The sequence below is a fragment of the Eschscholzia californica genome, unplaced genomic scaffold (genome assembly GCF_041429995.1).
Source record: "Eschscholzia californica isolate CP2 unplaced genomic scaffold, dmEscCali1.0.p SCAF_6, whole genome shotgun sequence".
NCBI classification, from domain to species: domain Eukaryota; kingdom Viridiplantae; phylum Streptophyta; class Magnoliopsida; order Ranunculales; family Papaveraceae; genus Eschscholzia; species Eschscholzia californica.
The window spans coordinates 6,903,423-6,930,599 of NW_028238483.1; the positions used below are offsets into that span (position 1 = coordinate 6,903,423).

General features: G+C 36.9%; 40 non-coding genes across 40 annotated transcripts; all 40 read right to left on the reverse strand.

The window, feature by feature from the left end:
* Positions 1-124: 124 nt before the first annotated feature.
* Positions 125-243, reverse strand: LOC147531230 (5S ribosomal RNA). The gene has a single exon (XR_015228619.1). It is a non-coding gene; the product is annotated as a 5S ribosomal RNA (ribosomal RNA).
* Positions 244-806: 563 nt separating this feature from the next.
* On the reverse strand, positions 807-925 carry LOC147531231 (5S ribosomal RNA). The gene has a single exon (XR_015228620.1). It is a non-coding gene; the product is annotated as a 5S ribosomal RNA (ribosomal RNA).
* A 560-nt stretch (positions 926-1,485) lies between these two features.
* On the reverse strand, positions 1,486-1,604 carry LOC147531232 (5S ribosomal RNA). The gene has a single exon (XR_015228621.1). It is a non-coding gene; the product is annotated as a 5S ribosomal RNA (ribosomal RNA).
* A 563-nt stretch (positions 1,605-2,167) lies between these two features.
* On the reverse strand, positions 2,168-2,286 carry LOC147531233 (5S ribosomal RNA). Its single transcript, XR_015228623.1, has one exon. It is a non-coding gene; the product is annotated as a 5S ribosomal RNA (ribosomal RNA).
* Positions 2,287-2,848: 562 nt separating this feature from the next.
* LOC147531234 (5S ribosomal RNA) lies at positions 2,849-2,967 on the reverse strand. The gene has a single exon (XR_015228624.1). It is a non-coding gene; the product is annotated as a 5S ribosomal RNA (ribosomal RNA).
* A 561-nt stretch (positions 2,968-3,528) lies between these two features.
* LOC147531235 (5S ribosomal RNA) lies at positions 3,529-3,647 on the reverse strand. Its single transcript, XR_015228625.1, has one exon. It is a non-coding gene; the product is annotated as a 5S ribosomal RNA (ribosomal RNA).
* A 563-nt stretch (positions 3,648-4,210) lies between these two features.
* On the reverse strand, positions 4,211-4,329 carry LOC147531236 (5S ribosomal RNA). The gene has a single exon (XR_015228626.1). It is a non-coding gene; the product is annotated as a 5S ribosomal RNA (ribosomal RNA).
* A 562-nt stretch (positions 4,330-4,891) lies between these two features.
* Positions 4,892-5,010, reverse strand: LOC147531237 (5S ribosomal RNA). The gene has a single exon (XR_015228627.1). It is a non-coding gene; the product is annotated as a 5S ribosomal RNA (ribosomal RNA).
* A 563-nt stretch (positions 5,011-5,573) lies between these two features.
* Positions 5,574-5,692, reverse strand: LOC147531238 (5S ribosomal RNA). The gene has a single exon (XR_015228628.1). It is a non-coding gene; the product is annotated as a 5S ribosomal RNA (ribosomal RNA).
* Positions 5,693-6,253: 561 nt separating this feature from the next.
* Positions 6,254-6,372, reverse strand: LOC147531239 (5S ribosomal RNA). The gene has a single exon (XR_015228951.1). It is a non-coding gene; the product is annotated as a 5S ribosomal RNA (ribosomal RNA).
* A 563-nt stretch (positions 6,373-6,935) lies between these two features.
* LOC147531240 (5S ribosomal RNA) lies at positions 6,936-7,054 on the reverse strand. Its single transcript, XR_015228629.1, has one exon. It is a non-coding gene; the product is annotated as a 5S ribosomal RNA (ribosomal RNA).
* Positions 7,055-7,617: 563 nt separating this feature from the next.
* Positions 7,618-7,736, reverse strand: LOC147531241 (5S ribosomal RNA). The gene has a single exon (XR_015228630.1). It is a non-coding gene; the product is annotated as a 5S ribosomal RNA (ribosomal RNA).
* A 562-nt stretch (positions 7,737-8,298) lies between these two features.
* On the reverse strand, positions 8,299-8,417 carry LOC147531242 (5S ribosomal RNA). The gene has a single exon (XR_015228952.1). It is a non-coding gene; the product is annotated as a 5S ribosomal RNA (ribosomal RNA).
* A 562-nt stretch (positions 8,418-8,979) lies between these two features.
* On the reverse strand, positions 8,980-9,098 carry LOC147531243 (5S ribosomal RNA). The gene has a single exon (XR_015228631.1). It is a non-coding gene; the product is annotated as a 5S ribosomal RNA (ribosomal RNA).
* A 562-nt stretch (positions 9,099-9,660) lies between these two features.
* Positions 9,661-9,779, reverse strand: LOC147531244 (5S ribosomal RNA). Its single transcript, XR_015228632.1, has one exon. It is a non-coding gene; the product is annotated as a 5S ribosomal RNA (ribosomal RNA).
* A 562-nt stretch (positions 9,780-10,341) lies between these two features.
* Positions 10,342-10,460, reverse strand: LOC147531245 (5S ribosomal RNA). The gene has a single exon (XR_015228634.1). It is a non-coding gene; the product is annotated as a 5S ribosomal RNA (ribosomal RNA).
* A 562-nt stretch (positions 10,461-11,022) lies between these two features.
* Positions 11,023-11,141, reverse strand: LOC147531246 (5S ribosomal RNA). Its single transcript, XR_015228953.1, has one exon. It is a non-coding gene; the product is annotated as a 5S ribosomal RNA (ribosomal RNA).
* Positions 11,142-11,704: 563 nt separating this feature from the next.
* LOC147531247 (5S ribosomal RNA) lies at positions 11,705-11,823 on the reverse strand. Its single transcript, XR_015228635.1, has one exon. It is a non-coding gene; the product is annotated as a 5S ribosomal RNA (ribosomal RNA).
* A 562-nt stretch (positions 11,824-12,385) lies between these two features.
* LOC147531248 (5S ribosomal RNA) lies at positions 12,386-12,504 on the reverse strand. Its single transcript, XR_015228636.1, has one exon. It is a non-coding gene; the product is annotated as a 5S ribosomal RNA (ribosomal RNA).
* Positions 12,505-13,066: 562 nt separating this feature from the next.
* On the reverse strand, positions 13,067-13,185 carry LOC147531249 (5S ribosomal RNA). The gene has a single exon (XR_015228637.1). It is a non-coding gene; the product is annotated as a 5S ribosomal RNA (ribosomal RNA).
* A 562-nt stretch (positions 13,186-13,747) lies between these two features.
* On the reverse strand, positions 13,748-13,866 carry LOC147531250 (5S ribosomal RNA). The gene has a single exon (XR_015228954.1). It is a non-coding gene; the product is annotated as a 5S ribosomal RNA (ribosomal RNA).
* A 562-nt stretch (positions 13,867-14,428) lies between these two features.
* LOC147531251 (5S ribosomal RNA) lies at positions 14,429-14,547 on the reverse strand. Its single transcript, XR_015228638.1, has one exon. It is a non-coding gene; the product is annotated as a 5S ribosomal RNA (ribosomal RNA).
* Positions 14,548-15,107: 560 nt separating this feature from the next.
* LOC147531252 (5S ribosomal RNA) lies at positions 15,108-15,226 on the reverse strand. The gene has a single exon (XR_015228639.1). It is a non-coding gene; the product is annotated as a 5S ribosomal RNA (ribosomal RNA).
* A 559-nt stretch (positions 15,227-15,785) lies between these two features.
* LOC147531253 (5S ribosomal RNA) lies at positions 15,786-15,904 on the reverse strand. The gene has a single exon (XR_015228640.1). It is a non-coding gene; the product is annotated as a 5S ribosomal RNA (ribosomal RNA).
* A 562-nt stretch (positions 15,905-16,466) lies between these two features.
* Positions 16,467-16,585, reverse strand: LOC147531254 (5S ribosomal RNA). The gene has a single exon (XR_015228641.1). It is a non-coding gene; the product is annotated as a 5S ribosomal RNA (ribosomal RNA).
* A 563-nt stretch (positions 16,586-17,148) lies between these two features.
* Positions 17,149-17,267, reverse strand: LOC147531255 (5S ribosomal RNA). The gene has a single exon (XR_015228898.1). It is a non-coding gene; the product is annotated as a 5S ribosomal RNA (ribosomal RNA).
* A 562-nt stretch (positions 17,268-17,829) lies between these two features.
* Positions 17,830-17,948, reverse strand: LOC147531256 (5S ribosomal RNA). The gene has a single exon (XR_015228642.1). It is a non-coding gene; the product is annotated as a 5S ribosomal RNA (ribosomal RNA).
* A 561-nt stretch (positions 17,949-18,509) lies between these two features.
* LOC147531257 (5S ribosomal RNA) lies at positions 18,510-18,628 on the reverse strand. The gene has a single exon (XR_015228955.1). It is a non-coding gene; the product is annotated as a 5S ribosomal RNA (ribosomal RNA).
* Positions 18,629-19,190: 562 nt separating this feature from the next.
* On the reverse strand, positions 19,191-19,309 carry LOC147531258 (5S ribosomal RNA). Its single transcript, XR_015228643.1, has one exon. It is a non-coding gene; the product is annotated as a 5S ribosomal RNA (ribosomal RNA).
* Positions 19,310-19,850: 541 nt separating this feature from the next.
* Positions 19,851-19,969, reverse strand: LOC147531259 (5S ribosomal RNA). The gene has a single exon (XR_015228645.1). It is a non-coding gene; the product is annotated as a 5S ribosomal RNA (ribosomal RNA).
* Positions 19,970-20,531: 562 nt separating this feature from the next.
* On the reverse strand, positions 20,532-20,650 carry LOC147531260 (5S ribosomal RNA). Its single transcript, XR_015228646.1, has one exon. It is a non-coding gene; the product is annotated as a 5S ribosomal RNA (ribosomal RNA).
* A 563-nt stretch (positions 20,651-21,213) lies between these two features.
* LOC147531261 (5S ribosomal RNA) lies at positions 21,214-21,332 on the reverse strand. Its single transcript, XR_015228647.1, has one exon. It is a non-coding gene; the product is annotated as a 5S ribosomal RNA (ribosomal RNA).
* Positions 21,333-21,894: 562 nt separating this feature from the next.
* On the reverse strand, positions 21,895-22,013 carry LOC147531262 (5S ribosomal RNA). Its single transcript, XR_015228957.1, has one exon. It is a non-coding gene; the product is annotated as a 5S ribosomal RNA (ribosomal RNA).
* A 562-nt stretch (positions 22,014-22,575) lies between these two features.
* Positions 22,576-22,694, reverse strand: LOC147531263 (5S ribosomal RNA). The gene has a single exon (XR_015228648.1). It is a non-coding gene; the product is annotated as a 5S ribosomal RNA (ribosomal RNA).
* Positions 22,695-23,235: 541 nt separating this feature from the next.
* On the reverse strand, positions 23,236-23,354 carry LOC147531264 (5S ribosomal RNA). The gene has a single exon (XR_015228649.1). It is a non-coding gene; the product is annotated as a 5S ribosomal RNA (ribosomal RNA).
* A 562-nt stretch (positions 23,355-23,916) lies between these two features.
* On the reverse strand, positions 23,917-24,035 carry LOC147531265 (5S ribosomal RNA). Its single transcript, XR_015228650.1, has one exon. It is a non-coding gene; the product is annotated as a 5S ribosomal RNA (ribosomal RNA).
* A 563-nt stretch (positions 24,036-24,598) lies between these two features.
* On the reverse strand, positions 24,599-24,717 carry LOC147531266 (5S ribosomal RNA). Its single transcript, XR_015228651.1, has one exon. It is a non-coding gene; the product is annotated as a 5S ribosomal RNA (ribosomal RNA).
* Positions 24,718-25,258: 541 nt separating this feature from the next.
* LOC147531267 (5S ribosomal RNA) lies at positions 25,259-25,377 on the reverse strand. The gene has a single exon (XR_015228652.1). It is a non-coding gene; the product is annotated as a 5S ribosomal RNA (ribosomal RNA).
* Positions 25,378-25,939: 562 nt separating this feature from the next.
* LOC147531268 (5S ribosomal RNA) lies at positions 25,940-26,058 on the reverse strand. The gene has a single exon (XR_015228653.1). It is a non-coding gene; the product is annotated as a 5S ribosomal RNA (ribosomal RNA).
* Positions 26,059-26,620: 562 nt separating this feature from the next.
* On the reverse strand, positions 26,621-26,739 carry LOC147531269 (5S ribosomal RNA). The gene has a single exon (XR_015228654.1). It is a non-coding gene; the product is annotated as a 5S ribosomal RNA (ribosomal RNA).
* Between the last annotated feature and the right edge of the window lie 438 nt (positions 26,740-27,177).

Below are 27,177 nucleotides of genomic sequence, written 5' to 3' on the forward strand. Positions count from 1 at the left end.
TTTTTTGGCAAATCCGACGATCCTAACCCGCCTTTGGCAGGTTATTTTCTTCCCCTCTTCTCCATCTCTCCGACGAGACAAAAAAAAAAAAAAGTAGAAAAAGGGAAAAAAAAAAGTAGAAAAAGGGATGCAACACGAGGACTTCCCAGGAGGTCACCCATCCTAGTACTACTCTCGCCCAAGCACGCTTAACTTCGGAGTTCTGATGGGATCCGGTGGATTAGTGCTGGTATGATCGCATCCGTTAGTATTTTACAATGGGTACTACTTGTTCTCATCGTGGACTCCTATTTCTCCCCGATTTCACGCACTCTATAGTGATACGACGTAAAAACGTTTACTCCCTCCGTCCGATTATGTTTGACTTTTTAGCAGATCCAATTTTTATTTATTGTTCTCTCACTAAAAGATTTTTCCTAAATTACCTATATTAAATTTGGAGTATTCAAATAAATAATATGTCGGAAGTAGTGTAGAAATAACTGAAACTTTTTATTCTTATTAAAAGTAAAGGGTAGATTGGGAAATGCTAATAAAATTAGTAATAAATATTTCCGGACATATTTTTATGTCTCCAAATCGCTGTCATCGGTTTATAATACGTACGACGAGTTATTCCAGTTTTAAATTACTCGAGTTACACAAAATTCTGAAAAATAGACGGATGACACAGAAAACAACGTTTTTTTGGCAAATCCGACGATCCTAACCCGCCTTTGGCAGGTTATTTTCTTCCCCTCTTCTCCATCTCTCCGACGAGACAAAAAAAGAAAAAGTAGAAAAAGGGAAAAAAAAAAGTAGAAAAAGGGATGCAACACGAGGACTTCCCAGGAGGTCACCCATCCTAGTACTACTCTCGCCCAAGCACGCTTAACTTCGGAGTTCTGATGGGATCCGGTGGATTAGTGCTGGTATGATCGCATCCGTTAGTATTTTACAATGGGTACTACTTGTTCTCATCGTGGACTCCTATTTCTCACCGATTTCACGCACTCTATAGTGATACGACGTAAAAACGTTTACTCCCTCCGTCCGATTATGTTTGACTTTTTAGCAGATCCAATTTTTATTTATTGTTCTCTCACTAAAAGATTTTTCCTAAATTACCTATATTAAATTTGGAGTATTCAAATAAATAATATGTCGGAAGTAGTGTAGAAATAACTGAAACTTTTTATTCTTATTAAAAGTAAAGGGTAGATTGGGAAATGCTAATGAAATTAGTAATAAATATTTCCGGACATATTTTTATGTCTCCTAATCGCTGTCATCGGTTTATAATACGTACGACGAGTTATTCCAGTTTTAAATTACTCGAGTTACACAAAATTCTGAAAAATAGACGGATGACACAGAAAACAACGTTTTTTTGGCAAATCCGACGATCCTAACCCGCCTTTGGCAGGTTATTTTCTTCCCCTCTTCTCCATCTCTCCGACGAGACAAAAAAAAAAAGTAGAAAAAGGGAAAAAAAAAGTAGAAAAAGGGATGCAACACGAGGACTTCCCAGGAGGTCACCCATCCTAGTACTACTCTCGCCCAAGCACGCTTAACTTCGGAGTTCTGATGGGATCCGGTGGATTAGTGCTGGTATGATCGCATCCGTTAGTATTTTACAATGGGTACTACTTGTTCTCATCGTGGACTCCTATTTCTCCCCGATTTCACGCACTCTATAGTGATACGACGTAAAAACGTTTACTCCCTCCGTCCGATTATGTTTGACTTTTTAGCAGATCCAATTTTTATTTATTGTTCTCTCACTAAAAGATTTTTCCTAAATTACCTATATTAAATTTGGAGTATTCAAATAAATAATATGTCGGAAGTAGTGTAGAAATAACTGAAACTTTTTATTCTTATTAAAAGTAAAGGGTAGATTGGGAAATGCTAATAAAATTAGTAATAAATATTTCCGGACATATTTTTATGTCTCCAAATCGCTGTCATCGGTTTATAATACGTACGACGAGTTATTCCAGTTTTAAATTACTCGAGTTACACAAAATTCTGAAAAATAGACGGATGACACAGAAAACAACGTTTTTTTGGCAAATCCGACGATCCTAACCCGCCTTTGGCAGGTTATTTTCTTCCCCTCTTCTCCATCTCTCCGACGAGACAAAAAAAGAAAAAGTAGAAAAAGGGAAAAAAAAAAGTAGAAAAAGGGATGCAACACGAGGACTTCCCAGGAGGTCACCCATCCTAGTACTACTCTCGCCCAAGCACGCTTAACTTCGGAGTTCTGATGGGATCCGGTGGATTAGTGCTGGTATGATCGCATCCGTTAGTATTTTACAATGGGTACTACTTGTTCTCATCGTGGACTCCTATTTCTCACCGATTTCACGCACTCTATAGTGATACGACGTAAAAACGTTTACTCCCTCCGTCCGATTATGTTTGACTTTTTAGCAGATCCAATTTTTATTTATTGTTCTCTCACTAAAAGATTTTTCCTAAATTACCTATATTAAATTTGGAGTATTCAAATAAATAATATGTCGGAAGTAGTGTAGAAATAACTGAAACTTTTTATTCTTATTAAAAGTAAAGGGTAGATTGGGAAATGCTAATGAAATTAGTAATAAATATTTCCGGACATATTTTTATGTCTCCTAATCGCTGTCATCGGTTTATAATACGTACGACGAGTTATTCCAGTTTTAAATTACTCGAGTTACACAAAATTCTGAAAAATAGACGGATGACACAGAAAACAACGTTTTTTTGGCAAATCCGACGATCCTAACCCGCCTTTGGCAGGTTATTTTCTTCCCCTCTTCTCCATCTCTCCGACGAGACAAAAAAAAAAAAGTAGAAAAAGGGAAAAAAAAAAGTAGAAAAAGGGATGCAACACGAGGACTTCCCAGGAGGTCACCCATCCTAGTACTACTCTCGCCCAAGCACGCTTAACTTCGGAGTTCTGATGGGATCCGGTGGATTAGTGCTGGTATGATCGCATCCGTTAGTATTTTACAATGGGTACTACTTGTTCTCATCGTGGACTCCTATTTCTCCCCGATTTCACGCACTCTATAGTGATACGACGTAAAAACGTTTACTCCCTCCGTCCGATTATGTTTGACTTTTTAGCAGATCCAATTTTTATTTATTGTTCTCTCACTAAAAGATTTTTCCTAAATTACCTATATTAAATTTGGAGTATTCAAATAAATAATATGTCGGAAGTAGTGTAGAAATAACTGAAACTTTTTATTCTTATTAAAAGTAAAGGGTAGATTGGGAAATGCTAATGAAATTAGTAATAAATATTTCCGGACATATTTTTATGTCTCCAAATCGCTGTCATCGGTTTATAATACGTACGACGAGTTATTCCAGTTTTAAATTACTCGAGTTACACAAAATTCTGAAAAATAGACGGATGACACAGAAAACAACGTTTTTTTGGCAAATCCGACGATCCTAACCCGCCTTTGGCAGGTTATTTTCTTCCCCTCTTCTCCATCTCTCCGACGAGACAAAAAAAAAAAAGTAGAAAAAGGGGAAAAAAAAGTAGAAAAAGGGATGCAACACGAGGACTTCCCAGGAGGTCACCCATCCTAGTACTACTCTCGCCCAAGCACGCTTAACTTCGGAGTTCTGATGGGATCCGGTGGATTAGTGCTGGTATGATCGCATCCGTTAGTATTTTACAATGGGTACTACTTGTTCTCATCGTGGACTCCTATTTCTCCCCGATTTCACGCACTCTATAGTGATACGACGTAAAAACGTTTACTCCCTCCGTCCGATTATGTTTGACTTTTTAGCAGATCCAATTTTTATTTATTGTTCTCTCACTAAAAGATTTTTCCTAAATTACCTATATTAAATTTGGAGTATTCAAATAAATAATATGTCGGAAGTAGTGTAGAAATAACTGAAACTTTTTATTCTTATTAAAAGTAAAGGGTAGATTGGGAAATGCTAATGAAATTAGTAATAAATATTTCCGGACATATTTTTATGTCTCCTAATCGCTGTCATCGGTTTATAATACGTACGACGAGTTATTCCAGTTTTAAATTACTCGAGTTACACAAAATTCTGAAAAATAGACGGATGACACAGAAAACAACGTTTTTTTGGCAAATCCGACGATCCTAACCCGCCTTTGGCAGGTTATTTTCTTCCCCTCTTCTCCATCTCTCCGACGAGACAAAAAAAAAAAAAGTAGAAAAAGGGAAAAAAAAAAGTAGAAAAAGGGATGCAACACGAGGACTTCCCAGGAGGTCACCCATCCTAGTACTACTCTCGCCCAAGCACGCTTAACTTCGGAGTTCTGATGGGATCCGGTGGATTAGTGCTGGTATGATCGCATCCGTTAGTATTTTACAATGGGTACTACTTGTTCTCATCGTGGACTCCTATTTCTCCCCGATTTCACGCACTCTATAGTGATACGACGTAAAAACGTTTACTCCCTCCGTCCGATTATGTTTGACTTTTTAGCAGATCCAATTTTTATTTATTGTTCTCTCACTAAAAGATTTTTCCTAAATTACCTATATTAAATTTGGAGTATTCAAATAAATAATATGTCGGAAGTAGTGTAGAAATAACTGAAACTTTTTATTCTTATTAAAAGTAAAGGGTAGATTGGGAAATGCTAATGAAATTAGTAATAAATATTTCCGGACATATTTTTATGTCTCCAAATCGCTGTCATCGGTTTATAATACGTACGACGAGTTATTCCAGTTTTAAATTACTCGAGTTACACAAAATTCTGAAAAATAGACGGATGACACAGAAAACAACGTTTTTTTGGCAAATCCGACGATCCTAACCCGCCTTTGGCAGGTTATTTTCTTCCCCTCTTCTCCATCTCTCCGACGAGACAAAAAAAAAAAAGTAGAAAAAGGGGAAAAAAAAAGTAGAAAAAGGGATGCAACACGAGGACTTCCCAGGAGGTCACCCATCCTAGTACTACTCTCGCCCAAGCACGCTTAACTTCGGAGTTCTGATGGGATCCGGTGGATTAGTGCTGGTATGATCGCATCCGTTAGTATTTTACAATGGGTACTACTTGTTCTCATCGTGGACTCCTATTTCTCCCCGATTTCACGCACTCTATAGTGATACGACGTAAAAACGTTTACTCCCTCCGTCCGATTATGTTTGACTTTTTAGCAGATCCAATTTTTATTTATTGTTCTCTCACTAAAAGATTTTTCCTAAATTACCTATATTAAATTTGGAGTATTCAAATAAATAATATGTCGGAAGTAGTGTAGAAATAACTGAAACTTTTTATTCTTATTAAAAGTAAAGGGTAGATTGGGAAATGCTAATGAAATTAGTAATAAATATTTCCGGACATATTTTTATGTCTCCAAATCGCTGTCATCGGTTTATAATACGTACGACGAGTTATTCCAGTTTTAAATTACTCGAGTTACACAAAATTCTGAAAAATAGACGGATGACACAGAAAACAACGTTTTTTTGGCAAATCCGACGATCCTAACCCGCCTTTGGCAGGTTATTTTCTTCCCCTCTTCTCCATCTCTCCGACGAGACAAAAAAAAAAAAAGTAGAAAAAGGGAAAAAAAAAAGTAGAAAAAGGGATGCAACACGAGGACTTCCCAGGAGGTCACCCATCCTAGTACTACTCTCGCCCAAGCACGCTTAACTTCGGAGTTCTGATGGGATCCGGTGGATTAGTGCTGGTATGATCGCATCCGTTAGTATTTTACAATGGGTACTACTTGTTCTCATCGTGGACTCCTATTTCTCCCCGATTTCACGCACTCTATAGTGATACGACGTAAAAACGTTTACTCCCTCCGTCCGATTATGTTTGACTTTTTAGCAGATCCAATTTTTATTTATTGTTCTCTCACTAAAAGATTTTTCCTAAATTACCTATATTAAATTTGGAGTATTCAAATAAATAATATGTCGGAAGTAGTGTAGAAATAACTGAAACTTTTTATTCTTATTAAAAGTAAAGGGTAGATTGGGAAATGCTAATGAAATTAGTAATAAATATTTCCGGACATATTTTTATGTCTCCAAATCACTGTCATCGGTTTATAATACGTACGACGAGTTATTCCAGTTTTAAATTACTCGAGTTACACAAAATTCTGAAAAATAGATGGATGACACAGAAAACAACGTTTTTTTGGCAAATCCGACGATCCTAACCCGCCTTTGGCAGGTTATTTTCTTCCCCTCTTCTCCATCTCTCCGACGAGACAAAAAAAAAAAAGTAGAAAAAGGGGAAAAAAAAGTAGAAAAAGGGATGCAACACGAGGACTTCCCAGGAGGTCACCCATCCTATTACTACTCTCGCCCAAGCACGCTTAACTTCGGAGTTCTGATGGGATCCGGTGGATTAGTGCTGGTATGATCGCATCCGTTAGTATTTTACAATGGGTACTACTTGTTCTCATCGTGGACTCCTATTTCTCCCCGATTTCACGCACTCTATAGTGATACGACGTAAAAACGTTTACTCCCTCCGTCCGATTATGTTTGACTTTTTAGCAGATCCAATTTTTATTTATTGTTCTCTCACTAAAAGATTTTTCCTAAATTACCTATATTAAATTTGGAGTATTCAAATAAATAATATGTCGGAAGTAGTGTAGAAATAACTGAAACTTTTTATTCTTATTAAAAGTAAAGGGTAGATTGGGAAATGCTAATGAAATTAGTAATAAATATTTCCGGACATATTTTTATGTCTCCTAATCGCTGTCATCGGTTTATAATACGTACGACGAGTTATTCCAGTTTTAAATTACTCGAGTTACACAAAATTCTGAAAAATAGACGGATGACACAGAAAACAACGTTTTTTTGGCAAATCCGACGATCCTAACCCGCCTTTGGCAGGTTATTTTCTTCCCCTCTTCTCCATCTCTCCGACGAGACAAAAAAAAAAAAAGTAGAAAAAGGGAAAAAAAAAAGTAGAAAAAGGGATGCAACACGAGGACTTCCCAGGAGGTCACCCATCCTAGTACTACTCTCGCCCAAGCACGCTTAACTTCGGAGTTCTGATGGGATCCGGTGGATTAGTGCTGGTATGATCGCATCCGTTAGTATTTTACAATGGGTACTACTTGTTCTCATCGTGGACTCCTATTTCTCCCCGATTTCACGCACTCTATAGTGATACGACGTAAAAACGTTTACTCCCTCCGTCCGATTATGTTTGACTTTTTAGCAGATCCAATTTTTATTTATTGTTCTCTCACTAAAAGATTTTTCCTAAATTACCTATATTAAATTTGGAGTATTCAAATAAATAATATGTCGGAAGTAGTGTAGAAATAACTGAAACTTTTTATTCTTATTAAAAGTAAAGGGTAGATTGGGAAATGCTAATGAAATTAGTAATAAATATTTCCGGACATATTTTTATGTCTCCTAATCGCTGTCATCGGTTTATAATACGTACGACGAGTTATTCCAGTTTTAAATTACTCGAGTTACACAAAATTCTGAAAAATAGACGGATGACACAGAAAACAACGTTTTTTTGGCAAATCCGACGATCCTAACCCGCCTTTGGCAGGTTATTTTCTTCCCCTCTTCTCCATCTCTCCGACGAGACAAAAAAAAAAAAAGTAGAAAAAGGGAAAAAAAAAAGTAGAAAAAGGGATGCAACACGAGGACTTCCCAGGAGGTCACCCATCCTAGTACTACTCTCGCCCAAGCACGCTTAACTTCGGAGTTCTGATGGGATCCGGTGGATTAGTGCTGGTATGATCGCATCCGTTAGTATTTTACAATGGGTACTACTTGTTCTCATCGTGGACTCCTATTTCTCCCCGATTTCACGCACTCTATAGTGATACGACGTAAAAACGTTTACTCCCTCCGTCCGATTATGTTTGACTTTTTAGCAGATCCAATTTTTATTTATTGTTCTCTCACTAAAAGATTTTTCCTAAATTACCTATATTAAATTTGGAGTATTCAAATAAATAATATGTCGGAAGTAGTGTAGAAATAACTGAAACTTTTTATTCTTATTAAAAGTAAAGGGTAGATTGGGAAATGCTAATGAAATTAGTAATAAATATTTCCGGACATATTTTTATGTCTCCAAATCGCTGTCATCGGTTTATAATACGTACGACGAGTTATTCCAGTTTTAAATTACTCGAGTTACACAAAATTCTGAAAAATAGACGGATGACACAGAAAACAACGTTTTTTTGGCAAATCCGACGATCCTAACCCGCCTTTGGCAGGTTATTTTCTTCCCCTCTTCTCCATCTCTCCGACGAGACAAAAAAAAAAAAAGTAGAAAAAGGGGAAAAAAAAGTAGAAAAAGGGATGCAACACGAGGACTTCCCAGGAGGTCACCCATCCTATTACTACTCTCGCCCAAGCACGCTTAACTTCGGAGTTCTGATGGGATCCGGTGGATTAGTGCTGGTATGATCGCATCCGTTAGTATTTTACAATGGGTACTACTTGTTCTCATCGTGGACTCCTATTTCTCCCCGATTTCACGCACTCTATAGTGATACGACGTAAAAACGTTTACTCCCTCCGTCCGATTATGTTTGACTTTTTAGCAGATCCAATTTTTATTTATTGTTCTCTCACTAAAAGATTTTTCCTAAATTACCTATATTAAATTTGGAGTATTCAAATAAATAATATGTCGGAAGTAGTGTAGAAATAACTGAAACTTTTTATTCTTATTAAAAGTAAAGGGTAGATTGGGAAATGCTAATGAAATTAGTAATAAATATTTCCGGACATATTTTTATGTCTCCAAATCGCTGTCATCGGTTTATAATACGTACGACGAGTTATTCCAGTTTTAAATTACTCGAGTTACACAAAATTCTGAAAAATAGACGGATGACACAGAAAACAACGTTTTTTTGGCAAATCCGACGATCCTAACCCGCCTTTGGCAGGTTATTTTCTTCCCCTCTTCTCCATCTCTCCGACGAGACAAAAAAAAAAAAAGTAGAAAAAGGGGAAAAAAAAGTAGAAAAAGGGATGCAACACGAGGACTTCCCAGGAGGTCACCCATCCTAGTACTACTCTCGCCCAAGCACGCTTAACTTCGGAGTTCTGATGGGATCCGGTGGATTAGTGCTGGTATGATCGCATCCGTTAGTATTTTACAATGGGTACTACTTGTTCTCATCGTGGACTCCTATTTCTCCCCGATTTCACGCACTCTATAGTGATACGACGTAAAAACGTTTACTCCCTCCGTCCGATTATGTTTGACTTTTTAGCAGATCCAATTTTTATTTATTGTTCTCTCACTAAAAGATTTTTCCTAAATTACCTATATTAAATTTGGAGTATTCAAATAAATAATATGTCGGAAGTAGTGTAGAAATAACTGAAACTTTTTATTCTTATTAAAAGTAAAGGGTAGATTGGGAAATGCTAATGAAATTAGTAATAAATATTTCCGGACATATTTTTATGTCTCCAAATCGCTGTCATCGGTTTATAATACGTACGACGAGTTATTCCAGTTTTAAATTACTCGAGTTACACAAAATTCTGAAAAATAGACGGATGACACAGAAAACAACGTTTTTTTGGCAAATCCGACGATCCTAACCCGCCTTTGGCAGGTTATTTTCTTCCCCTCTTCTCCATCTCTCCGACGAGACAAAAAAAAAAAAAGTAGAAAAAGGGAAAAAAAAAGTAGAAAAAGGGATGCAACACGAGGACTTCCCAGGAGGTCACCCATCCTAGTACTACTCTCGCCCAAGCACGCTTAACTTCGGAGTTCTGATGGGATCCGGTGGATTAGTGCTGGTATGATCGCATCCGTTAGTATTTTACAATGGGTACTACTTGTTCTCATCGTGGACTCCTATTTCTCCCAGATTTCACGCACTCTATAGTGATACGACGTAAAAACGTTTACTCCCTCCGTCCGATTATGTTTGACTTTTTAGCAGATCCAATTTTTATTTATTGTTCTCTCACTAAAAGATTTTTCCTAAATTACCTATATTAAATTTGGAGTATTCAAATAAATAATATGTCGGAAGTAGTGTAGAAATAACTGAAACTTTTTATTCTTATTAAAAGTAAAGGGTAGATTGGGAAATGCTAATGAAATTAGTAATAAATATTTCCGGACATATTTTTATGTCTCCTAATCGCTGTCATCGGTTTATAATACGTACGACGAGTTATTCCAGTTTTAAATTACTCGAGTTACACAAAATTCTGAAAAATAGACGGATGACACAGAAAACAACGTTTTTTTGGCAAATCCGACGATCCTAACCCGCCTTTGGCAGGTTATTTTCTTCCCCTCTTCTCCATCTCTCCGACGAGACAAAAAAAAAAAAAGTAGAAAAAGGGAAAAAAAAAGTAGAAAAAGGGATGCAACACGAGGACTTCCCAGGAGGTCACCCATCCTAGTACTACTCTCGCCCAAGCACGCTTAACTTCGGAGTTCTGATGGGATCCGGTGGATTAGTGCTGGTATGATCGCATCCGTTAGTATTTTACAATGGGTACTACTTGTTCTCATCGTGGACTCCTATTTCTCCCCGATTTCACGCACTCTATAGTGATACGACGTAAAAACGTTTACTCCCTCCGTCCGATTATGTTTGACTTTTTAGCAGATCCAATTTTTATTTATTGTTCTCTCACTAAAAGATTTTTCCTAAATTACCTATATTAAATTTGGAGTATTCAAATAAATAATATGTCGGAAGTAGTGTAGAAATAACTGAAACTTTTTATTCTTATTAAAAGTAAAGGGTAGATTGGGAAATGCTAATGAAATTAGTAATAAATATTTCCGGACATATTTTTATGTCTCCAAATCGCTGTCATCGGTTTATAATACGTACGACGAGTTATTCCAGTTTTAAATTACTCGAGTTACACAAAATTCTGAAAAATAGACGGATGACACAGAAAACAACGTTTTTTTGGCAAATCCGACGATCCTAACCCGCCTTTGGCAGGTTATTTTCTTCCCCTCTTCTCCATCTCTCCGACGAGACAAAAAAAAAAAAAGTAGAAAAAGGGGAAAAAAAAGTAGAAAAAGGGATGCAACACGAGGACTTCCCAGGAGGTCACCCATCCTATTACTACTCTCGCCCAAGCACGCTTAACTTCGGAGTTCTGATGGGATCCGGTGGATTAGTGCTGGTATGATCGCATCCGTTAGTATTTTACAATGGGTACTACTTGTTCTCATCGTGGACTCCTATTTCTCCCCGATTTCACGCACTCTATAGTGATACGACGTAAAAACGTTTACTCCCTCCGTCCGATTATGTTTGACTTTTTAGCAGATCCAATTTTTATTTATTGTTCTCTCACTAAAAGATTTTTCCTAAATTACCTATATTAAATTTGGAGTATTCAAATAAATAATATGTCGGAAGTAGTGTAGAAATAACTGAAACTTTTTATTCTTATTAAAAGTAAAGGGTAGATTGGGAAATGCTAATGAAATTAGTAATAAATATTTCCGGACATATTTTTATGTCTCCAAATCGCTGTCATCGGTTTATAATACGTACGACGAGTTATTCCAGTTTTAAATTACTCGAGTTACACAAAATTCTGAAAAATAGACGGATGACACAGAAAACAACGTTTTTTTGGCAAATCCGACGATCCTAACCCGCCTTTGGCAGGTTATTTTCTTCCCCTCTTCTCCATCTCTCCGACGAGACAAAAAAAAAAAAAAGTAGAAAAAGGGGAAAAAAAAGTAGAAAAAGGGATGCAACACGAGGACTTCCCAGGAGGTCACCCATCCTAGTACTACTCTCGCCCAAGCACGCTTAACTTCGGAGTTCTGATGGGATCCGGTGGATTAGTGCTGGTATGATCGCATCCGTTAGTATTTTACAATGGGTACTACTTGTTCTCATCGTGGACTCCTATTTCTCCCCGATTTCACGCACTCTATAGTGATACGACGTAAAAACGTTTACTCCCTCCGTCCGATTATGTTTGACTTTTTAGCAGATCCAATTTTTATTTATTGTTCTCTCACTAAAAGATTTTTCCTAAATTACCTATATTAAATTTGGAGTATTCAAATAAATAATATGTCGGAAGTAGTGTAGAAATAACTGAAACTTTTTATTCTTATTAAAAGTAAAGGGTAGATTGGGAAATGCTAATGAAATTAGTAATAAATATTTCCGGACATATTTTTATGTCTCCAAATCGCTGTCATCGGTTTATAATACGTACGACGAGTTATTCCAGTTTTAAATTACTCGAGTTACACAAAATTCTGAAAAATAGACGGATGACACAGAAAACAACGTTTTTTTGGCAAATCCGACGATCCTAACCCGCCTTTGGCAGGTTATTTTCTTCCCCTCTTCTCCATCTCTCCGACGAGACAAAAAAAAAAAAAGTAGAAAAAGGGAAAAAAAAAGTAGAAAAAGGGATGCAACACGAGGACTTCCCAGGAGGTCACCCATCCTAGTACTACTCTCGCCCAAGCACGCTTAACTTCGGAGTTCTGATGGGATCCGGTGGATTAGTGCTGGTATGATCGCATCCGTTAGTATTTTACAATGGGTACTACTTGTTCTCATCGTGGACTCCTATTTCTCCCAGATTTCACGCACTCTATAGTGATACGACGTAAAAACGTTTACTCCCTCCGTCCGATTATGTTTGACTTTTTAGCAGATCCAATTTTTATTTATTGTTCTCTCACTAAAAGATTTTTCCTAAATTACCTATATTAAATTTGGAGTATTCAAATAAATAATATGTCGGAAGTAGTGTAGAAATAACTGAAACTTTTTATTCTTATTAAAAGTAAAGGGTAGATTGGGAAATGCTAATGAAATTAGTAATAAATATTTCCGGACATATTTTTATGTCTCCTAATCGCTGTCATCGGTTTATAATACGTACGACGAGTTATTCCAGTTTTAAATTACTCGAGTTACACAAAATTCTGAAAAATAGACGGATGACACAGAAAACAACGTTTTTTTGGCAAATCCGACGATCCTAACCCGCCTTTGGCAGGTTATTTTCTTCCCCTCTTCTCCATCTCTCCGACGAGACAAAAAAAAAAAAGTAGAAAAAGGGAAAAAAAAAAGTAGAAAAAGGGATGCAACACGAGGACTTCCCAGGAGGTCACCCATCCTAGTACTACTCTCGCCCAAGCACGCTTAACTTCGGAGTTCTGATGGGATCCGGTGGATTAGTGCTGGTATGATCGCATCCGTTAGTATTTTACAATGGGTACTACTTGTTCTCATCGTGGACTCCTATTTCTCCCCGATTTCACGCACTCTATAGTGATACGACGTAAAAACGTTTACTCCCTCCGTCCGATTATGTTTGACTTTTTAGCAGATCCAATTTTTATTTATTGTTCTCTCACTAAAAGATTTTTCCTAAATTACCTATATTAAATTTGGAGTATTCAAATAAATAATATGTCGGAAGTAGTGTAGAAATAACTGAAACTTTTTATTCTTATTAAAAGTAAAGGGTAGATTGGGAAATGCTAATGAAATTAGTAATAAATATTTCCGGACATATTTTTATGTCTCCAAATCGCTGTCATCGGTTTATAATACGTACGACGAGTTATTCCAGTTTTAAATTACTCGAGTTACACAAAATTCTGAAAAATAGACGGATGACACAGAAAACAACGTTTTTTTGGCAAATCCGACGATCCTAACCCGCCTTTGGCAGGTTATTTTCTTCCCCTCTTCTCCATCTCTCCGACGAGACAAAAAAAAAAAAAGTAGAAAAAGGGGAAAAAAAAGTAGAAAAAGGGATGCAACACGAGGACTTCCCAGGAGGTCACCCATCCTATTACTACTCTCGCCCAAGCACGCTTAACTTCGGAGTTCTGATGGGATCCGGTGGATTAGTGCTGGTATGATCGCATCCGTTAGTATTTTACAATGGGTACTACTTGTTCTCATCGTGGACTCCTATTTCTCCCCGATTTCACGCACTCTATAGTGATACGACGTAAAAACGTTTACTCCCTCCGTCCGATTATGTTTGACTTTTTAGCAGATCCAATTTTTATTTATTGTTCTCTCACTAAAAGATTTTTCCTAAATTACCTATATTAAATTTGGAGTATTCAAATAAATAATATGTCGGAAGTAGTGTAGAAATAACTGAAACTTTTTATTCTTATTAAAAGTAAAGGGTAGATTGGGAAATGCTAATGAAATTAGTAATAAATATTTCCGGACATATTTTTATGTCTCCAAATCGCTGTCATCGGTTTATAATACGTACGACGAGTTATTCCAGTTTTAAATTACTCGAGTTACACAAAATTCTGAAAAATAGACGGATGACACAGAAAACAACGTTTTTTTGGCAAATCCGACGATCCTAACCCGCCTTTGGCAGGTTATTTTCTTCCCCTCTTCTCCATCTCTCCGACGAGACAAAAAAAAAAAAAGTAGAAAAAGGGGAAAAAAAAGTAGAAAAAGGGATGCAACACGAGGACTTCCCAGGAGGTCACCCATCCTAGTACTACTCTCGCCCAAGCACGCTTAACTTCGGAGTTCTGATGGGATCCGGTGGATTAGTGCTGGTATGATCGCATCCGTTAGTATTTTACAATGGGTACTACTTGTTCTCATCGTGGACTCCTATTTCTCCCCGATTTCACGCACTCTATAGTGATACGACGTAAAAACGTTTACTCCCTCCGTCCGATTATGTTTGACTTTTTAGCAGATCCAATTTTTATTTATTGTTCTCTCACTAAAAGATTTTTCCTAAATTACCTATATTAAATTTGGAGTATTCAAATAAATAATATGTCGGAAGTAGTGTAGAAATAACTGAAACTTTTTATTCTTATTAAAAGTAAAGGGTAGATTGGGAAATGCTAATGAAATTAGTAATAAATATTTCCGGACATATTTTTATGTCTCCAAATCGCTGTCATCGGTTTATAATACGTACGACGAGTTATTCCAGTTTTAAATTACTCGAGTTACACAAAATTCTGAAAAATAGACGGATGACACAGAAAACAACGTTTTTTTGGCAAATCCGACGATCCTAACCCGCCTTTGGCAGGTTATTTTCTTCCCCTCTTCTCCATCTCTCCGACGAGACAAAAAAAAAAAGTAGAAAAAGGGAAAAAAAAAGTAGAAAAAGGGATGCAACACGAGGACTTCCCAGGAGGTCACCCATCCTAGTACTACTCTCGCCCAAGCACGCTTAACTTCGGAGTTCTGATGGGATCCGGTGGATTAGTGCTGGTATGATCGCATCCGTTAGTATTTTACAATGGGTACTACTTGTTCTCATCGTGGACTCCTATTTCTCCCAGATTTCACGCACTCTATAGTGATACGACGTAAAAACGTTTACTCCCTCCGTCCGATTATGTTTGACTTTTTAGCAGATCCAATTTTTATTTATTGTTCTCTCACTAAAAGATTTTTCCTAAATTACCTATATTAAATTTGGAGTATTCAAATAAATAATATGTCGGAAGTAGTGTAGAAATAACTGAAACTTTTTATTCTTATTAAAAGTAAAGGGTAGATTGGGAAATGCTAATGAAATTAGTAATAAATATTTCCGGACATATTTTTATGTCTCCTAATCGCTGTCATCGGTTTATAATACGTACGACGAGTTATTCCAGTTTTAAATTACTCGAGTTACACAAAATTCTGAAAAATAGACGGATGACACAGAAAACAACGTTTTTTTGGCAAATCCGACGATCCTAACCCGCCTTTGGCAGGTTATTTTCTTCCCCTCTTCTCCATCTCTCCGACGAGACAAAAAAAAAAGTAGAAAAAGGGAAAAAAAAAGTAGAAAAAGGGATGCAACACGAGGACTTCCCAGGAGGTCACCCATCCTAGTACTACTCTCGCCCAAGCACGCTTAACTTCGGAGTTCTGATGGGATCCGGTGGATTAGTGCTGGTATGATCGCATCCGTTAGTATTTTACAATGGGTACTACTTGTTCTCATCGTGGACTCCTATTTCTCCCCGATTTCACGCACTCTATAGTGATACGACGTAAAAACGTTTACTCCCTCCGTCCGATTATGTTTGACTTTTTAGCAGATCCAATTTTTATTTATTGTTCTCTCACTAAAAGATTTTTCCTAAATTACCTATATTAAATTTGGAGTATTCAAATAAATAATATGTCGGAAGTAGTGTAGAAATAACTGAAACTTTTTATTCTTATTAAAAGTAAAGGGTAGATTGGGAAATGCTAATGAAATTAGTAATAAATATTTCCGGACATATTTTTATGTCTCCAAATCGCTGTCATCGGTTTATAATACGTACGACGAGTTATTCCAGTTTTAAATTACTCGAGTTACACAAAATTCTGAAAAATAGACGGATGACACAGAAAACAACGTTTTTTTGGCAAATCCGACGATCCTAACCCGCCTTTGGCAGGTTATTTTCTTCCCCTCTTCTCCATCTCTCCGACGAGACAAAAAAAAAAAAAGTAGAAAAAGGGGAAAAAAAAGTAGAAAAAGGGATGCAACACGAGGACTTCCCAGGAGGTCACCCATCCTAGTACTACTCTCGCCCAAGCACGCTTAACTTCGGAGTTCTGATGGGATCCGGTGGATTAGTGCTGGTATGATCGCATCCGTTAGTATTTTACAATGGGTACTACTTGTTCTCATCGTGGACTCCTATTTCTCCCCGATTTCACGCACTCTATAGTGATACGACGTAAAAACGTTTACTCCCTCCGTCCGATTATGTTTGACTTTTTAGCAGATCCAATTTTTATTTATTGTTCTCTCACTAAAAGATTTTTCCTAAATTACCTATATTAAATTTGGAGTATTCAAATAAATAATATGTCGGAAGTAGTGTAGAAATAACTGAAACTTTTTATTCTTATTAAAAGTAAAGGGTAGATTGGGAAATGCTAATGAAATTAGTAATAAATATTTCCGGACATATTTTTATGTCTCCAAATCGCTGTCATCGGTTTATAATACGTACGACGAGTTATTCCAGTTTTAAATTACTCGAGTTACACAAAATTCTGAAAAATAGACGGATGACACAGAAAACAACGTTTTTTTGGCAAATCCGACGATCCTAACCCGCCTTTGGCAGGTTATTTTCTTCCCCTCTTCTCCATCTCTCCGACGAGACAAAAAAAAAAAAAAGTAGAAAAAGGGAAAAAAAAAGTAGAAAAAGGGATGCAACACGAGGACTTCCCAGGAGGTCACCCATCCTAGTACTACTCTCGCCCAAGCACGTTTAACTTCGGAGTTCTGATGGGATCCGGTGGATTAGTGCTGGTATGATCGCATCCGTTAGTATTTTACAATGGGTACTACTTGTTCTCATCGTGGACTCCTATTTCTCCCAGATTTCGCGCACTCTATAGTGATACGACGTAAAAACGTTTACTCCCTCCGTCCGATTATGTTTGACTTTTTAGCAGATCCAATTTTTATTTATTGTTCTCTCACTAAAAGATTTTTCCTAAATTACCTATATTAAATTTGGAGTATTCAAATAAATAATATGTCGGAAGTAGTGTAGAAATAACTGAAACTTTTTATTCTTATTAAAAGTAAAGGGTAGATTGGGAAATGCTAATGAAATTAGTAATAAATATTTCCGGACATATTTTTATGTCTCCTAATCGCTGTCATCGGTTTATAATACGTACGACGAGTTATTCCAGTTTTAAATTACTCGAGTTACACAAAATTCTGAAAAATAGACGGATGACACAGAAAACAACGTTTTTTTGGCAAATCCGACGATCCTAACCCGCCTTTGGCAGGTTATTTTCTTCCCCTCTTCTCCATCTCTCCGACGAGACAAAAAAAAAAAAAGTAGAAAAAGGGAAAAAAAAAGTAGAAAAAGGGATGCAACACGAGGACTTCCCAGGAGGTCACCCATCCTAGTACTACTCTCGCCCAAGCACGCTTAACTTCGGAGTTCTGATGGGATCCGGTGGATTAGTGCTGGTATGATCGCATCCGTTAGTATTTTACAATGGGTACTACTTGTTCTCATCGTGGACTCCTATTTCTCCCCGATTTCACGCACTCTATAGTGATACGACGTAAAAACGTTTACTCCCTCCGTCCGATTATGTTTGACTTTTTAGCAGATCCAATTTTTATTTATTGTTCTCTCACTAAAAGATTTTTCCTAAATTACCTATATTAAATTTGGAGTATTCAAATAAATAATATGTCGGAAGTAGTGTAGAAATAACTGAAACTTTTTATTCTTATTAAAAGTAAAGGGTAGATTGGGAAATGCTAATGAAATTAGTAATAAATATTTCCGGACATATTTTTATGTCTCCAAATCGCTGTCATCGGTTTATAATACGTACGACGAGTTATTCCAGTTTTAAATTACTCGAGTTACACAAAATTCTGAAAAATAGACGGATGACACAGAAAACAACGTTTTTTTGGCAAATCCGACGATCCTAACCCGCCTTTGGCAGGTTATTTTCTTCCCCTCTTCTCCATCTCTCCGACGAGACAAAAAAAAAAAAGTAGAAAAAGGGGAAAAAAAAGTAGAAAAAGGGATGCAACACGAGGACTTCCCAGGAGGTCACCCATCCTATTACTACTCTCGCCCAAGCACGCTTAACTTCGGAGTTCTGATGGGATCCGGTGGATTAGTGCTGGTATGATCGCATCCGTTAGTATTTTACAATGGGTACTACTTGTTCTCATCGTGGACTCCTATTTCTCCCCGATTTCACGCACTCTATAGTGATACGACGTAAAAACGTTTACTCCCTCCGTCCGATTATGTTTGACTTTTTAGCAGATCCAATTTTTATTTATTGTTCTCTCACTAAAAGATTTTTCCTAAATTACCTATATTAAATTTGGAGTATTCAAATAAATAATATGTCGGAAGTAGTGTAGAAATAACTGAAACTTTTTATTCTTATTAAAAGTAAAGGGTAGATTGGGAAATGCTAATGAAATTAGTAATAAATATTTCCGGACATATTTTTATGTCTCCAAATCGCTGTCATCGGTTTATAATACGTACGACGAGTTATTCCAGTTTTAAATTACTCGAGTTACACAAAATTCTGAAAAATAGACGGATGACACAGAAAACAACGTTTTTTTGGCAAATCCGACGATCCTAACCCGCCTTTGGCAGGTTATTTTCTTCCCCTCTTCTCCATCTCTCCGACGAGACAAAAAAAAAAAAAGTAGAAAAAGGGGAAAAAAAAGTAGAAAAAGGGATGCAACACGAGGACTTCCCAGGAGGTCACCCATCCTAGTACTACTCTCGCCCAAGCACGCTTAACTTCGGAGTTCTGATGGGATCCGGTGGATTAGTGCTGGTATGATCGCATCCGTTAGTATTTTACAATGGGTACTACTTGTTCTCATCGTGGACTCCTATTTCTCCCCGATTTCACGCACTCTATAGTGATACGACGTAAAAACGTTTACTCCCTCCGTCCGATTATGTTTGACTTTTTAGCAGATCCAATTTTTATTTATTGTTCTCTCACTAAAAGATTTTTCCTAAATTACCTATATTAAATTTGGAGTATTCAAATAAATAATATGTCGGAAGTAGTGTAGAAATAACTGAAACTTTTTATTCTTATTAAAAGTAAAGGGTAGATTGGGAAATGCTAATGAAATTAGTAATAAATATTTCCGGACATATTTTTATGTCTCCAAATCGCTGTCATCGGTTTATAATACGTACGACGAGTTATTCCAGTTTTAAATTACTCGAGTTACACAAAATTCTGAAAAATAGACGGATGACACAGAAAACAACGTTTTTTTGGCAAATCCGACGATCCTAACCCGCCTTTGGCAGGTTATTTTCTTCCCCTCTTCTCCATCTCTCCGACGAGACAAAAAAAAAAAAAGTAGAAAAAGGGATGCAACACGAGGACTTCCCAGGAGGTCACCCATCCTAGTACTACTCTCGCCCAAGCACGCTTAACTTCGGAGTTCTGATGGGATCCGGTGGATTAGTGCTGGTATGATCGCATCCGTTAGTATTTTACAATGGGTACTACTTGTTCTCATCGTGGACTCCTATTTCTCCCCGATTTCACGCACTCTATAGTGATACGACGTAAAAACGTTTACTCCCTCCGTCCGATTATGTTTGACTTTTTAGCAGATCCAATTTTTATTTATTGTTCTCTCACTAAAAGATTTTTCCTAAATTACCTATATTAAATTTGGAGTATTCAAATAAATAATATGTCGGAAGTAGTGTAGAAATAACTGAAACTTTTTATTCTTATTAAAAGTAAAGGGTAGATTGGGAAATGCTAATGAAATTAGTAATAAATATTTCCGGACATATTTTTATGTCTCCAAATCGCTGTCATCGGTTTATAATACGTACGACGAGTTATTCCAGTTTTAAATTACTCGAGTTACACAAAATTCTGAAAAATAGACGGATGACACAGAAAACAACGTTTTTTTGACAAATCCGACGATCCTAACCCGCCTTTGGCAGGTTATTTTCTTCCCCTCTTCTCCATCTCTCCGACGAGACAAAAAAAAAAAAAGTAGAAAAAGGGAAAAAAAAAGTAGAAAAAGGGATGCAACACGAGGACTTCCCAGGAGGTCACCCATCCTAGTACTACTCTCGCCCAAGCACGCTTAACTTCGGAGTTCTGATGGGATCCGGTGGATTAGTGCTGGTATGATCGCATCCGTTAGTATTTTACAATGGGTACTACTTGTTCTCATCGTGGACTCCTATTTCTCCCCGATTTCACGCACTCTATAGTGATACGACGTAAAAACGTTTACTCCCTCCGTCCGATTATGTTTGACTTTTTAGCAGATCCAATTTTTATTTATTGTTCTCTCACTAAAAGATTTTTCCTAAATTACCTATATTAAATTTGGAGTATTCAAATAAATAATATGTCGGAAGTAGTGTAGAAATAACTGAAACTTTTTATTCTTATTAAAAGTAAAGGGTAGATTGGGAAATGCTAATGAAATTAGTAATAAATATTTCCGGACATATTTTTATGTCTCCAAATCGCTGTCATCGGTTTATAATACGTACGACGAGTTATTCCAGTTTTAAATTACTCGAGTTACACAAAATTCTGAAAAATAGACGGATGACACAGAAAACAACGTTTTTTTGGCAAATCCGACGATCCTAACCCGCCTTTGGCAGGTTATTTTCTTCCCCTCTTCTCCATCTCTCCGACGAGACAAAAAAAAAAAAAAGTAGAAAAAGGGAAAAAAAAAGTAGAAAAAGGGATGCAACACGAGGACTTCCCAGGAGGTCACCCATCCTAGTACTACTCTCGCCCAAGCACGCTTAACTTCGGAGTTCTGATGGGATCCGGTGGATTAGTGCTGGTATGATCGCATCCGTTAGTATTTTACAATGGGTACTACTTGTTCTCATCGTGGACTCCTATTTCTCCCCGATTTCACGCACTCTATAGTGATACGACGTAAAAACGTTTACTCCCTCCGTCCGATTATGTTTGACTTTTTAGCAGATCCAATTTTTATTTATTGTTCTCTCACTAAAAGATTTTTCCTAAATTACCTATATTAAATTTGGAGTATTCAAATAAATAATATGTCGGAAGTAGTGTAGAAATAACTGAAACTTTTTATTCTTATTAAAAGTAAAGGGTAGATTGGGAAATGCTAATGAAATTAGTAATAAATATTTCCGGACATATTTTTATGTCTCCAAATCGCTGTCATCGGTTTATAATACGTACGACGAGTTATTCCAGTTTTAAATTACTCGAGTTACACAAAATTCTGAAAAATAGACGGATGACACAGAAAACAACGTTTTTTTGGCAAATCCGACGATCCTAACCCGCCTTTGGCAGGTTATTTTCTTCCCCTCTTCTCCATCTCTCCGACGAGACAAAAAAAAAAAAAGTAGAAAAAGGGGAAAAAAAAGTAGAAAAAGGGATGCAACACGAGGACTTCCCAGGAGGTCACCCATCCTATTACTACTCTCGCCCAAGCACGCTTAACTTCGGAGTTCTGATGGGATCCGGTGGATTAGTGCTGGTATGATCGCATCCGTTAGTATTTTACAATGGGTACTACTTGTTCTCATCGTGGACTCCTATTTCTCCCCGATTTCACGCACTCTATAGTGATACGACGTAAAAACGTTTACTCCCTCCGTCCGATTATGTTTGACTTTTTAGCAGATCCAATTTTTATTTATTGTTCTCTCACTAAAAGATTTTTCCTAAATTACCTATATTAAATTTGGAGTATTCAAATAAATAATATGTCGGAAGTAGTGTAGAAATAACTGAAACTTTTTATTCTTATTAAAAGTAAAGGGTAGATTGGGAAATGCTAATGAAATTAGTAATAAATATTTCCGGACATATTTTTATGTCTCCAAATCGCTGTCATCGGTTTATAATACGTACGACGAGTTATTCCAGTTTTAAATTACTCGAGTTACACAAAATTCTGAAAAATAGACGGATGACACAGAAAACAACGTTTTTTTGGCAAATCCGACGATCCTAACCCGCCTTTGGCAGGTTATTTTCTTCCCCTCTTCTCCATCTCTCCGACGAGACAAAAAAAAAAAAAGTAGAAAAAGGGGAAAAAAAAGTAGAAAAAGGGATGCAACACGAGGACTTCCCAGGAGGTCACCCATCCTAGTACTACTCTCGCCCAAGCACGCTTAACTTCGGAGTTCTGATGGGATCCGGTGGATTAGTGCTGGTATGATCGCATCCGTTAGTATTTTACAATGGGTACTACTTGTTCTCATCGTGGACTCCTATTTCTCCCCGATTTCACGCACTCTATAGTGATACGACGTAAAAACGTTTACTCCCTCCGTCCGATTATGTTTGACTTTTTAGCAGATCCAATTTTTATTTATTGTTCTCTCACTAAAAGATTTTTCCTAAATTACCTATATTAAATTTGGAGTATTCAAATAAATAATATGTCGGAAGTAGTGTAGAAATAACTGAAACTTTTTATTCTTATTAAAAGTAAAGGGTAGATTGGGAAATGCTAATGAAATTAGTAATAAATATTTCCGGACATATTTTTATGTCTCCAAATCGCTGTCATCGGTTTATAATACGTACGACGAGTTATTCCAGTTTTAAATTACTCGAGTTACACAAAATTCTGAAAAATAGACGGATGACACAGAAAACAACGTTTTTTTGGCAAATCCGACGATCCTAACCCGCCTTTGGCAGGTTATTTTCTTCCCCTCTTCTCCATCTCTCCGACGAGACAAAAAAAAAAAAAGTAGAAAAAGGGATGCAACACGAGGACTTCCCAGGAGGTCACCCATCCTAGTACTACTCTCGCCCAAGCACGCTTAACTTCGGAGTTCTGATGGGATCCGGTGGATTAGTGCTGGTATGATCGCATCCGTTAGTATTTTACAATGGGTACTACTTGTTCTCATCGTGGACTCCTATTTCTCCCCGATTTCACGCACTCTATAGTGATACGACGTAAAAACGTTTACTCCCTCCGTCCGATTATGTTTGACTTTTTAGCAGATCCAATTTTTATTTATTGTTCTCTCACTAAAAGATTTTTCCTAAATTACCTATATTAAATTTGGAGTATTCAAATAAATAATATGTCGGAAGTAGTGTAGAAATAACTGAAACTTTTTATTCTTATTAAAAGTAAAGGGTAGATTGGGAAATGCTAATGAAATTAGTAATAAATATTTCCGGACATATTTTTATGTCTCCAAATCGCTGTCATCGGTTTATAATACGTACGACGAGTTATTCCAGTTTTAAATTACTCGAGTTACACAAAATTCTGAAAAATAGACGGATGACACAGAAAACAACGTTTTTTTGACAAATCCGACGATCCTAACCCGCCTTTGGCAGGTTATTTTCTTCCCCTCTTCTCCATCTCTCCGACGAGACAAAAAAAAAAAAAGTAGAAAAAGGGAAAAAAAAAGTAGAAAAAGGGATGCAACACGAGGACTTCCCAGGAGGTCACCCATCCTAGTACTACTCTCGCCCAAGCACGCTTAACTTCGGAGTTCTGATGGGATCCGGTGGATTAGTGCTGGTATGATCGCATCCGTTAGTATTTTACAATGGGTACTACTTGTTCTCATCGTGGACTCCTATTTCTCCCCGATTTCACGCACTCTATAGTGATACGACGTAAAAACGTTTACTCCCTCCGTCCGATTATGTTTGACTTTTTAGCAGATCCAATTTTTATTTATTGTTCTCTCACTAAAAGATTTTTCCTAAATTACCTATATTAAATTTGGAGTATTCAAATAAATAATATGTCGGAAGTAGTGTAGAAATAACTGAAACTTTTTATTCTTATTAAAAGTAAAGGGTAGATTGGGAAATGCTAATGAAATTAGTAATAAATATTTCCGGACATATTTTTATGTCTCCAAATCGCTGTCATCGGTTTATAATACGTACGACGAGTTATTCCAGTTTTAAATTACTCGAGTTACACAAAATTCTGAAAAATAGACGGATGACACAGAAAACAACGTTTTTTTGGCAAATCCGACGATCCTAACCCGCCTTTGGCAGGTTATTTTCTTCCCCTCTTCTCCATCTCTCCGACGAGACAAAAAAAAAAAAAAGTAGAAAAAGGGAAAAAAAAAGTAGAAAAAGGGATGCAACACGAGGACTTCCCAGGAGGTCACCCATCCTAGTACTACTCTCGCCCAAGCACGCTTAACTTCGGAGTTCTGATGGGATCCGGTGGATTAGTGCTGGTATGATCGCATCCGTTAGTATTTTACAATGGGTACTACTTGTTCTCATCGTGGACTCCTATTTCTCCCCGATTTCACGCACTCTATAGTGATACGACGTAAAAACGTTTACTCCCTCCGTCCGATTATGTTTGACTTTTTAGCAGATCCAATTTTTATTTATTGTTCTCTCACTAAAAGATTTTTCCTAAATTACCTATATTAAATTTGGAGTATTCAAATAAATAATATGTCGGAAGTAGTGTAGAAATAACTGAAACTTTTTATTCTTATTAAAAGTAAAGGGTAGATTGGGAAATGCTAATGAAATTAGTAATAAATATTTCCGGACATATTTTTATGTCTCCAAATCGCTGTCATCGGTTTATAATACGTACGACGAGTTATTCCAGTTTTAAATTACTCGAGTTACACAAAATTCTGAAAAATAGACGGATGACACAGAAAACAACGTTTTTTTGGCAAATCCGACGATCCTAACCCGCCTTTGGCAGGTTATTTTCTTCCCCTCTTCTCCATCTCTCCGACGAGACAAAAAAAAAAAAAGTAGAAAAAGGGATGCAACACGAGGACTTCCCAGGAGGTCACCCATCCTAGTACTACTCTCGCCCAAGCACGCTTAACTTCGGAGTTCTGATGGGATCCGGTGGATTAGTGCTGGTATGATCGCATCCGTTAGTATTTTACAATGGGTACTACTTGTTCTCATCGTGGACTCCTATTTCTCCCCGATTTCACGCACTCTATAGTGATACGACGTAAAAACGTTTACTCCCTCCGTCCGATTATGTTTGACTTTTTAGCAGATCCAATTTTTATTTATTGTTCTCTCACTAAAAGATTTTTCCTAAATTACCTATATTAAATTTGGAGTATTCAAATAAATAATATGTCGGAAGTAGTGTAGAAATAACTGAAACTTTTTATTCTTATTAAAAGTAAAGGGTAGATTGGGAAATGCTAATGAAATTAGTAATAAATATTTCCGGACATATTTTTATGTCTCCAAATCGCTGTCATCGGTTTATAATACGTACGACGAGTTATTCCAGTTTTAAATTACTCGAGTTACACAAAATTCTGAAAAATAGACGGATGACACAGAAAACAACGTTTTTTTGACAAATCCGACGATCCTAACCCGCCTTTGGCAGGTTATTTTCTTCCCCTCTTCTCCATCTCTCCGACGAGACAAAAAAAAAAAAAGTAGAAAAAGGGAAAAAAAAAGTAGAAAAAGGGATGCAACACGAGGACTTCCCAGGAGGTCACCCATCCTAGTACTACTCTCGCCCAAGCACGCTTAACTTCGGAGTTCTGATGGGATCCGGTGGATTAGTGCTGGTATGATCGCATCCGTTAGTATTTTACAATGGGTACTACTTGTTCTCATCGTGGACTCCTATTTCTCCCCGATTTCACGCACTCTATAGTGATACGACGTAAAAACGTTTACTCCCTCCGTCCGATTATGTTTGACTTTTTAGCAGATCCAATTTTTATTTATTGTTCTCTCACTAAAAGATTTTTCCTAAATTACCTATATTAAATTTGGAGTATTCAAATAAATAATATGTCGGAAGTAGTGTAGAAATAACTGAAACTTTTTATTCTTATTAAAAGTAAAGGGTAGATTGGGAAATGCTAATGAAATTAGTAATAAATATTTCCGGACATATTTTTATGTCTCCAAATCGCTGTCATCGGTTTATAATACGTACGACGAGTTATTCCAGTTTTAAATTACTCGAGTTACACAAAATTCTGAAAAATAGACGGATGACACAGAAAACAACGTTTTTTTGGCAAATCCGACGATCCTAACCCGCCTTTGGCAGGTTATTTTCTTCCCCTCTTCTCCATCTCTCCGACGAGACAAAAAAAAAAAAAGTAGAAAAAGGGAAAAAAAAAGTAGAAAAAGGGATGCAACACGAGGACTTCCCAGGAGGTCACCCATCCTAGTACTACTCTCGCCCAAGCACGCTTAACTTCGGAGTTCTGATGGGATCCGGTGGATTAGTGCTGGTATGATCGCATCCGTTAGTATTTTACAATGGGTACTACTTGTTCTCATCGTGGACTCCTATTTCTCCCCGATTTCACGCACTCTATAGTGATACGACGTAAAAACGTTTACTCCCTCCGTCCGATTATGTTTGACTTTTTAGCAGATCCAATTTTTATTTATTGTTCTCTCACTAAAAGATTTTTCCTAAATTACCTATATTAAATTTGGAGTATTCAAATAAATAATATGTCGGAAGTAGTGTAGAAATAACTGAAACTTTTTATTCTTATTAAAAGTAAAGGGTAGATTGGGAAATGCTAATGAAATTAGTAATAAATATTTCCGGACATATTTTTATGTCTCCAAATCGCTGTCATCGGTTTATAATACGTACTACGAGTTATTCCAGTTTTAAATTACTCGAGTTACACAAAATTCTGAAAAATAGACGGATGACACAGAAAACAAC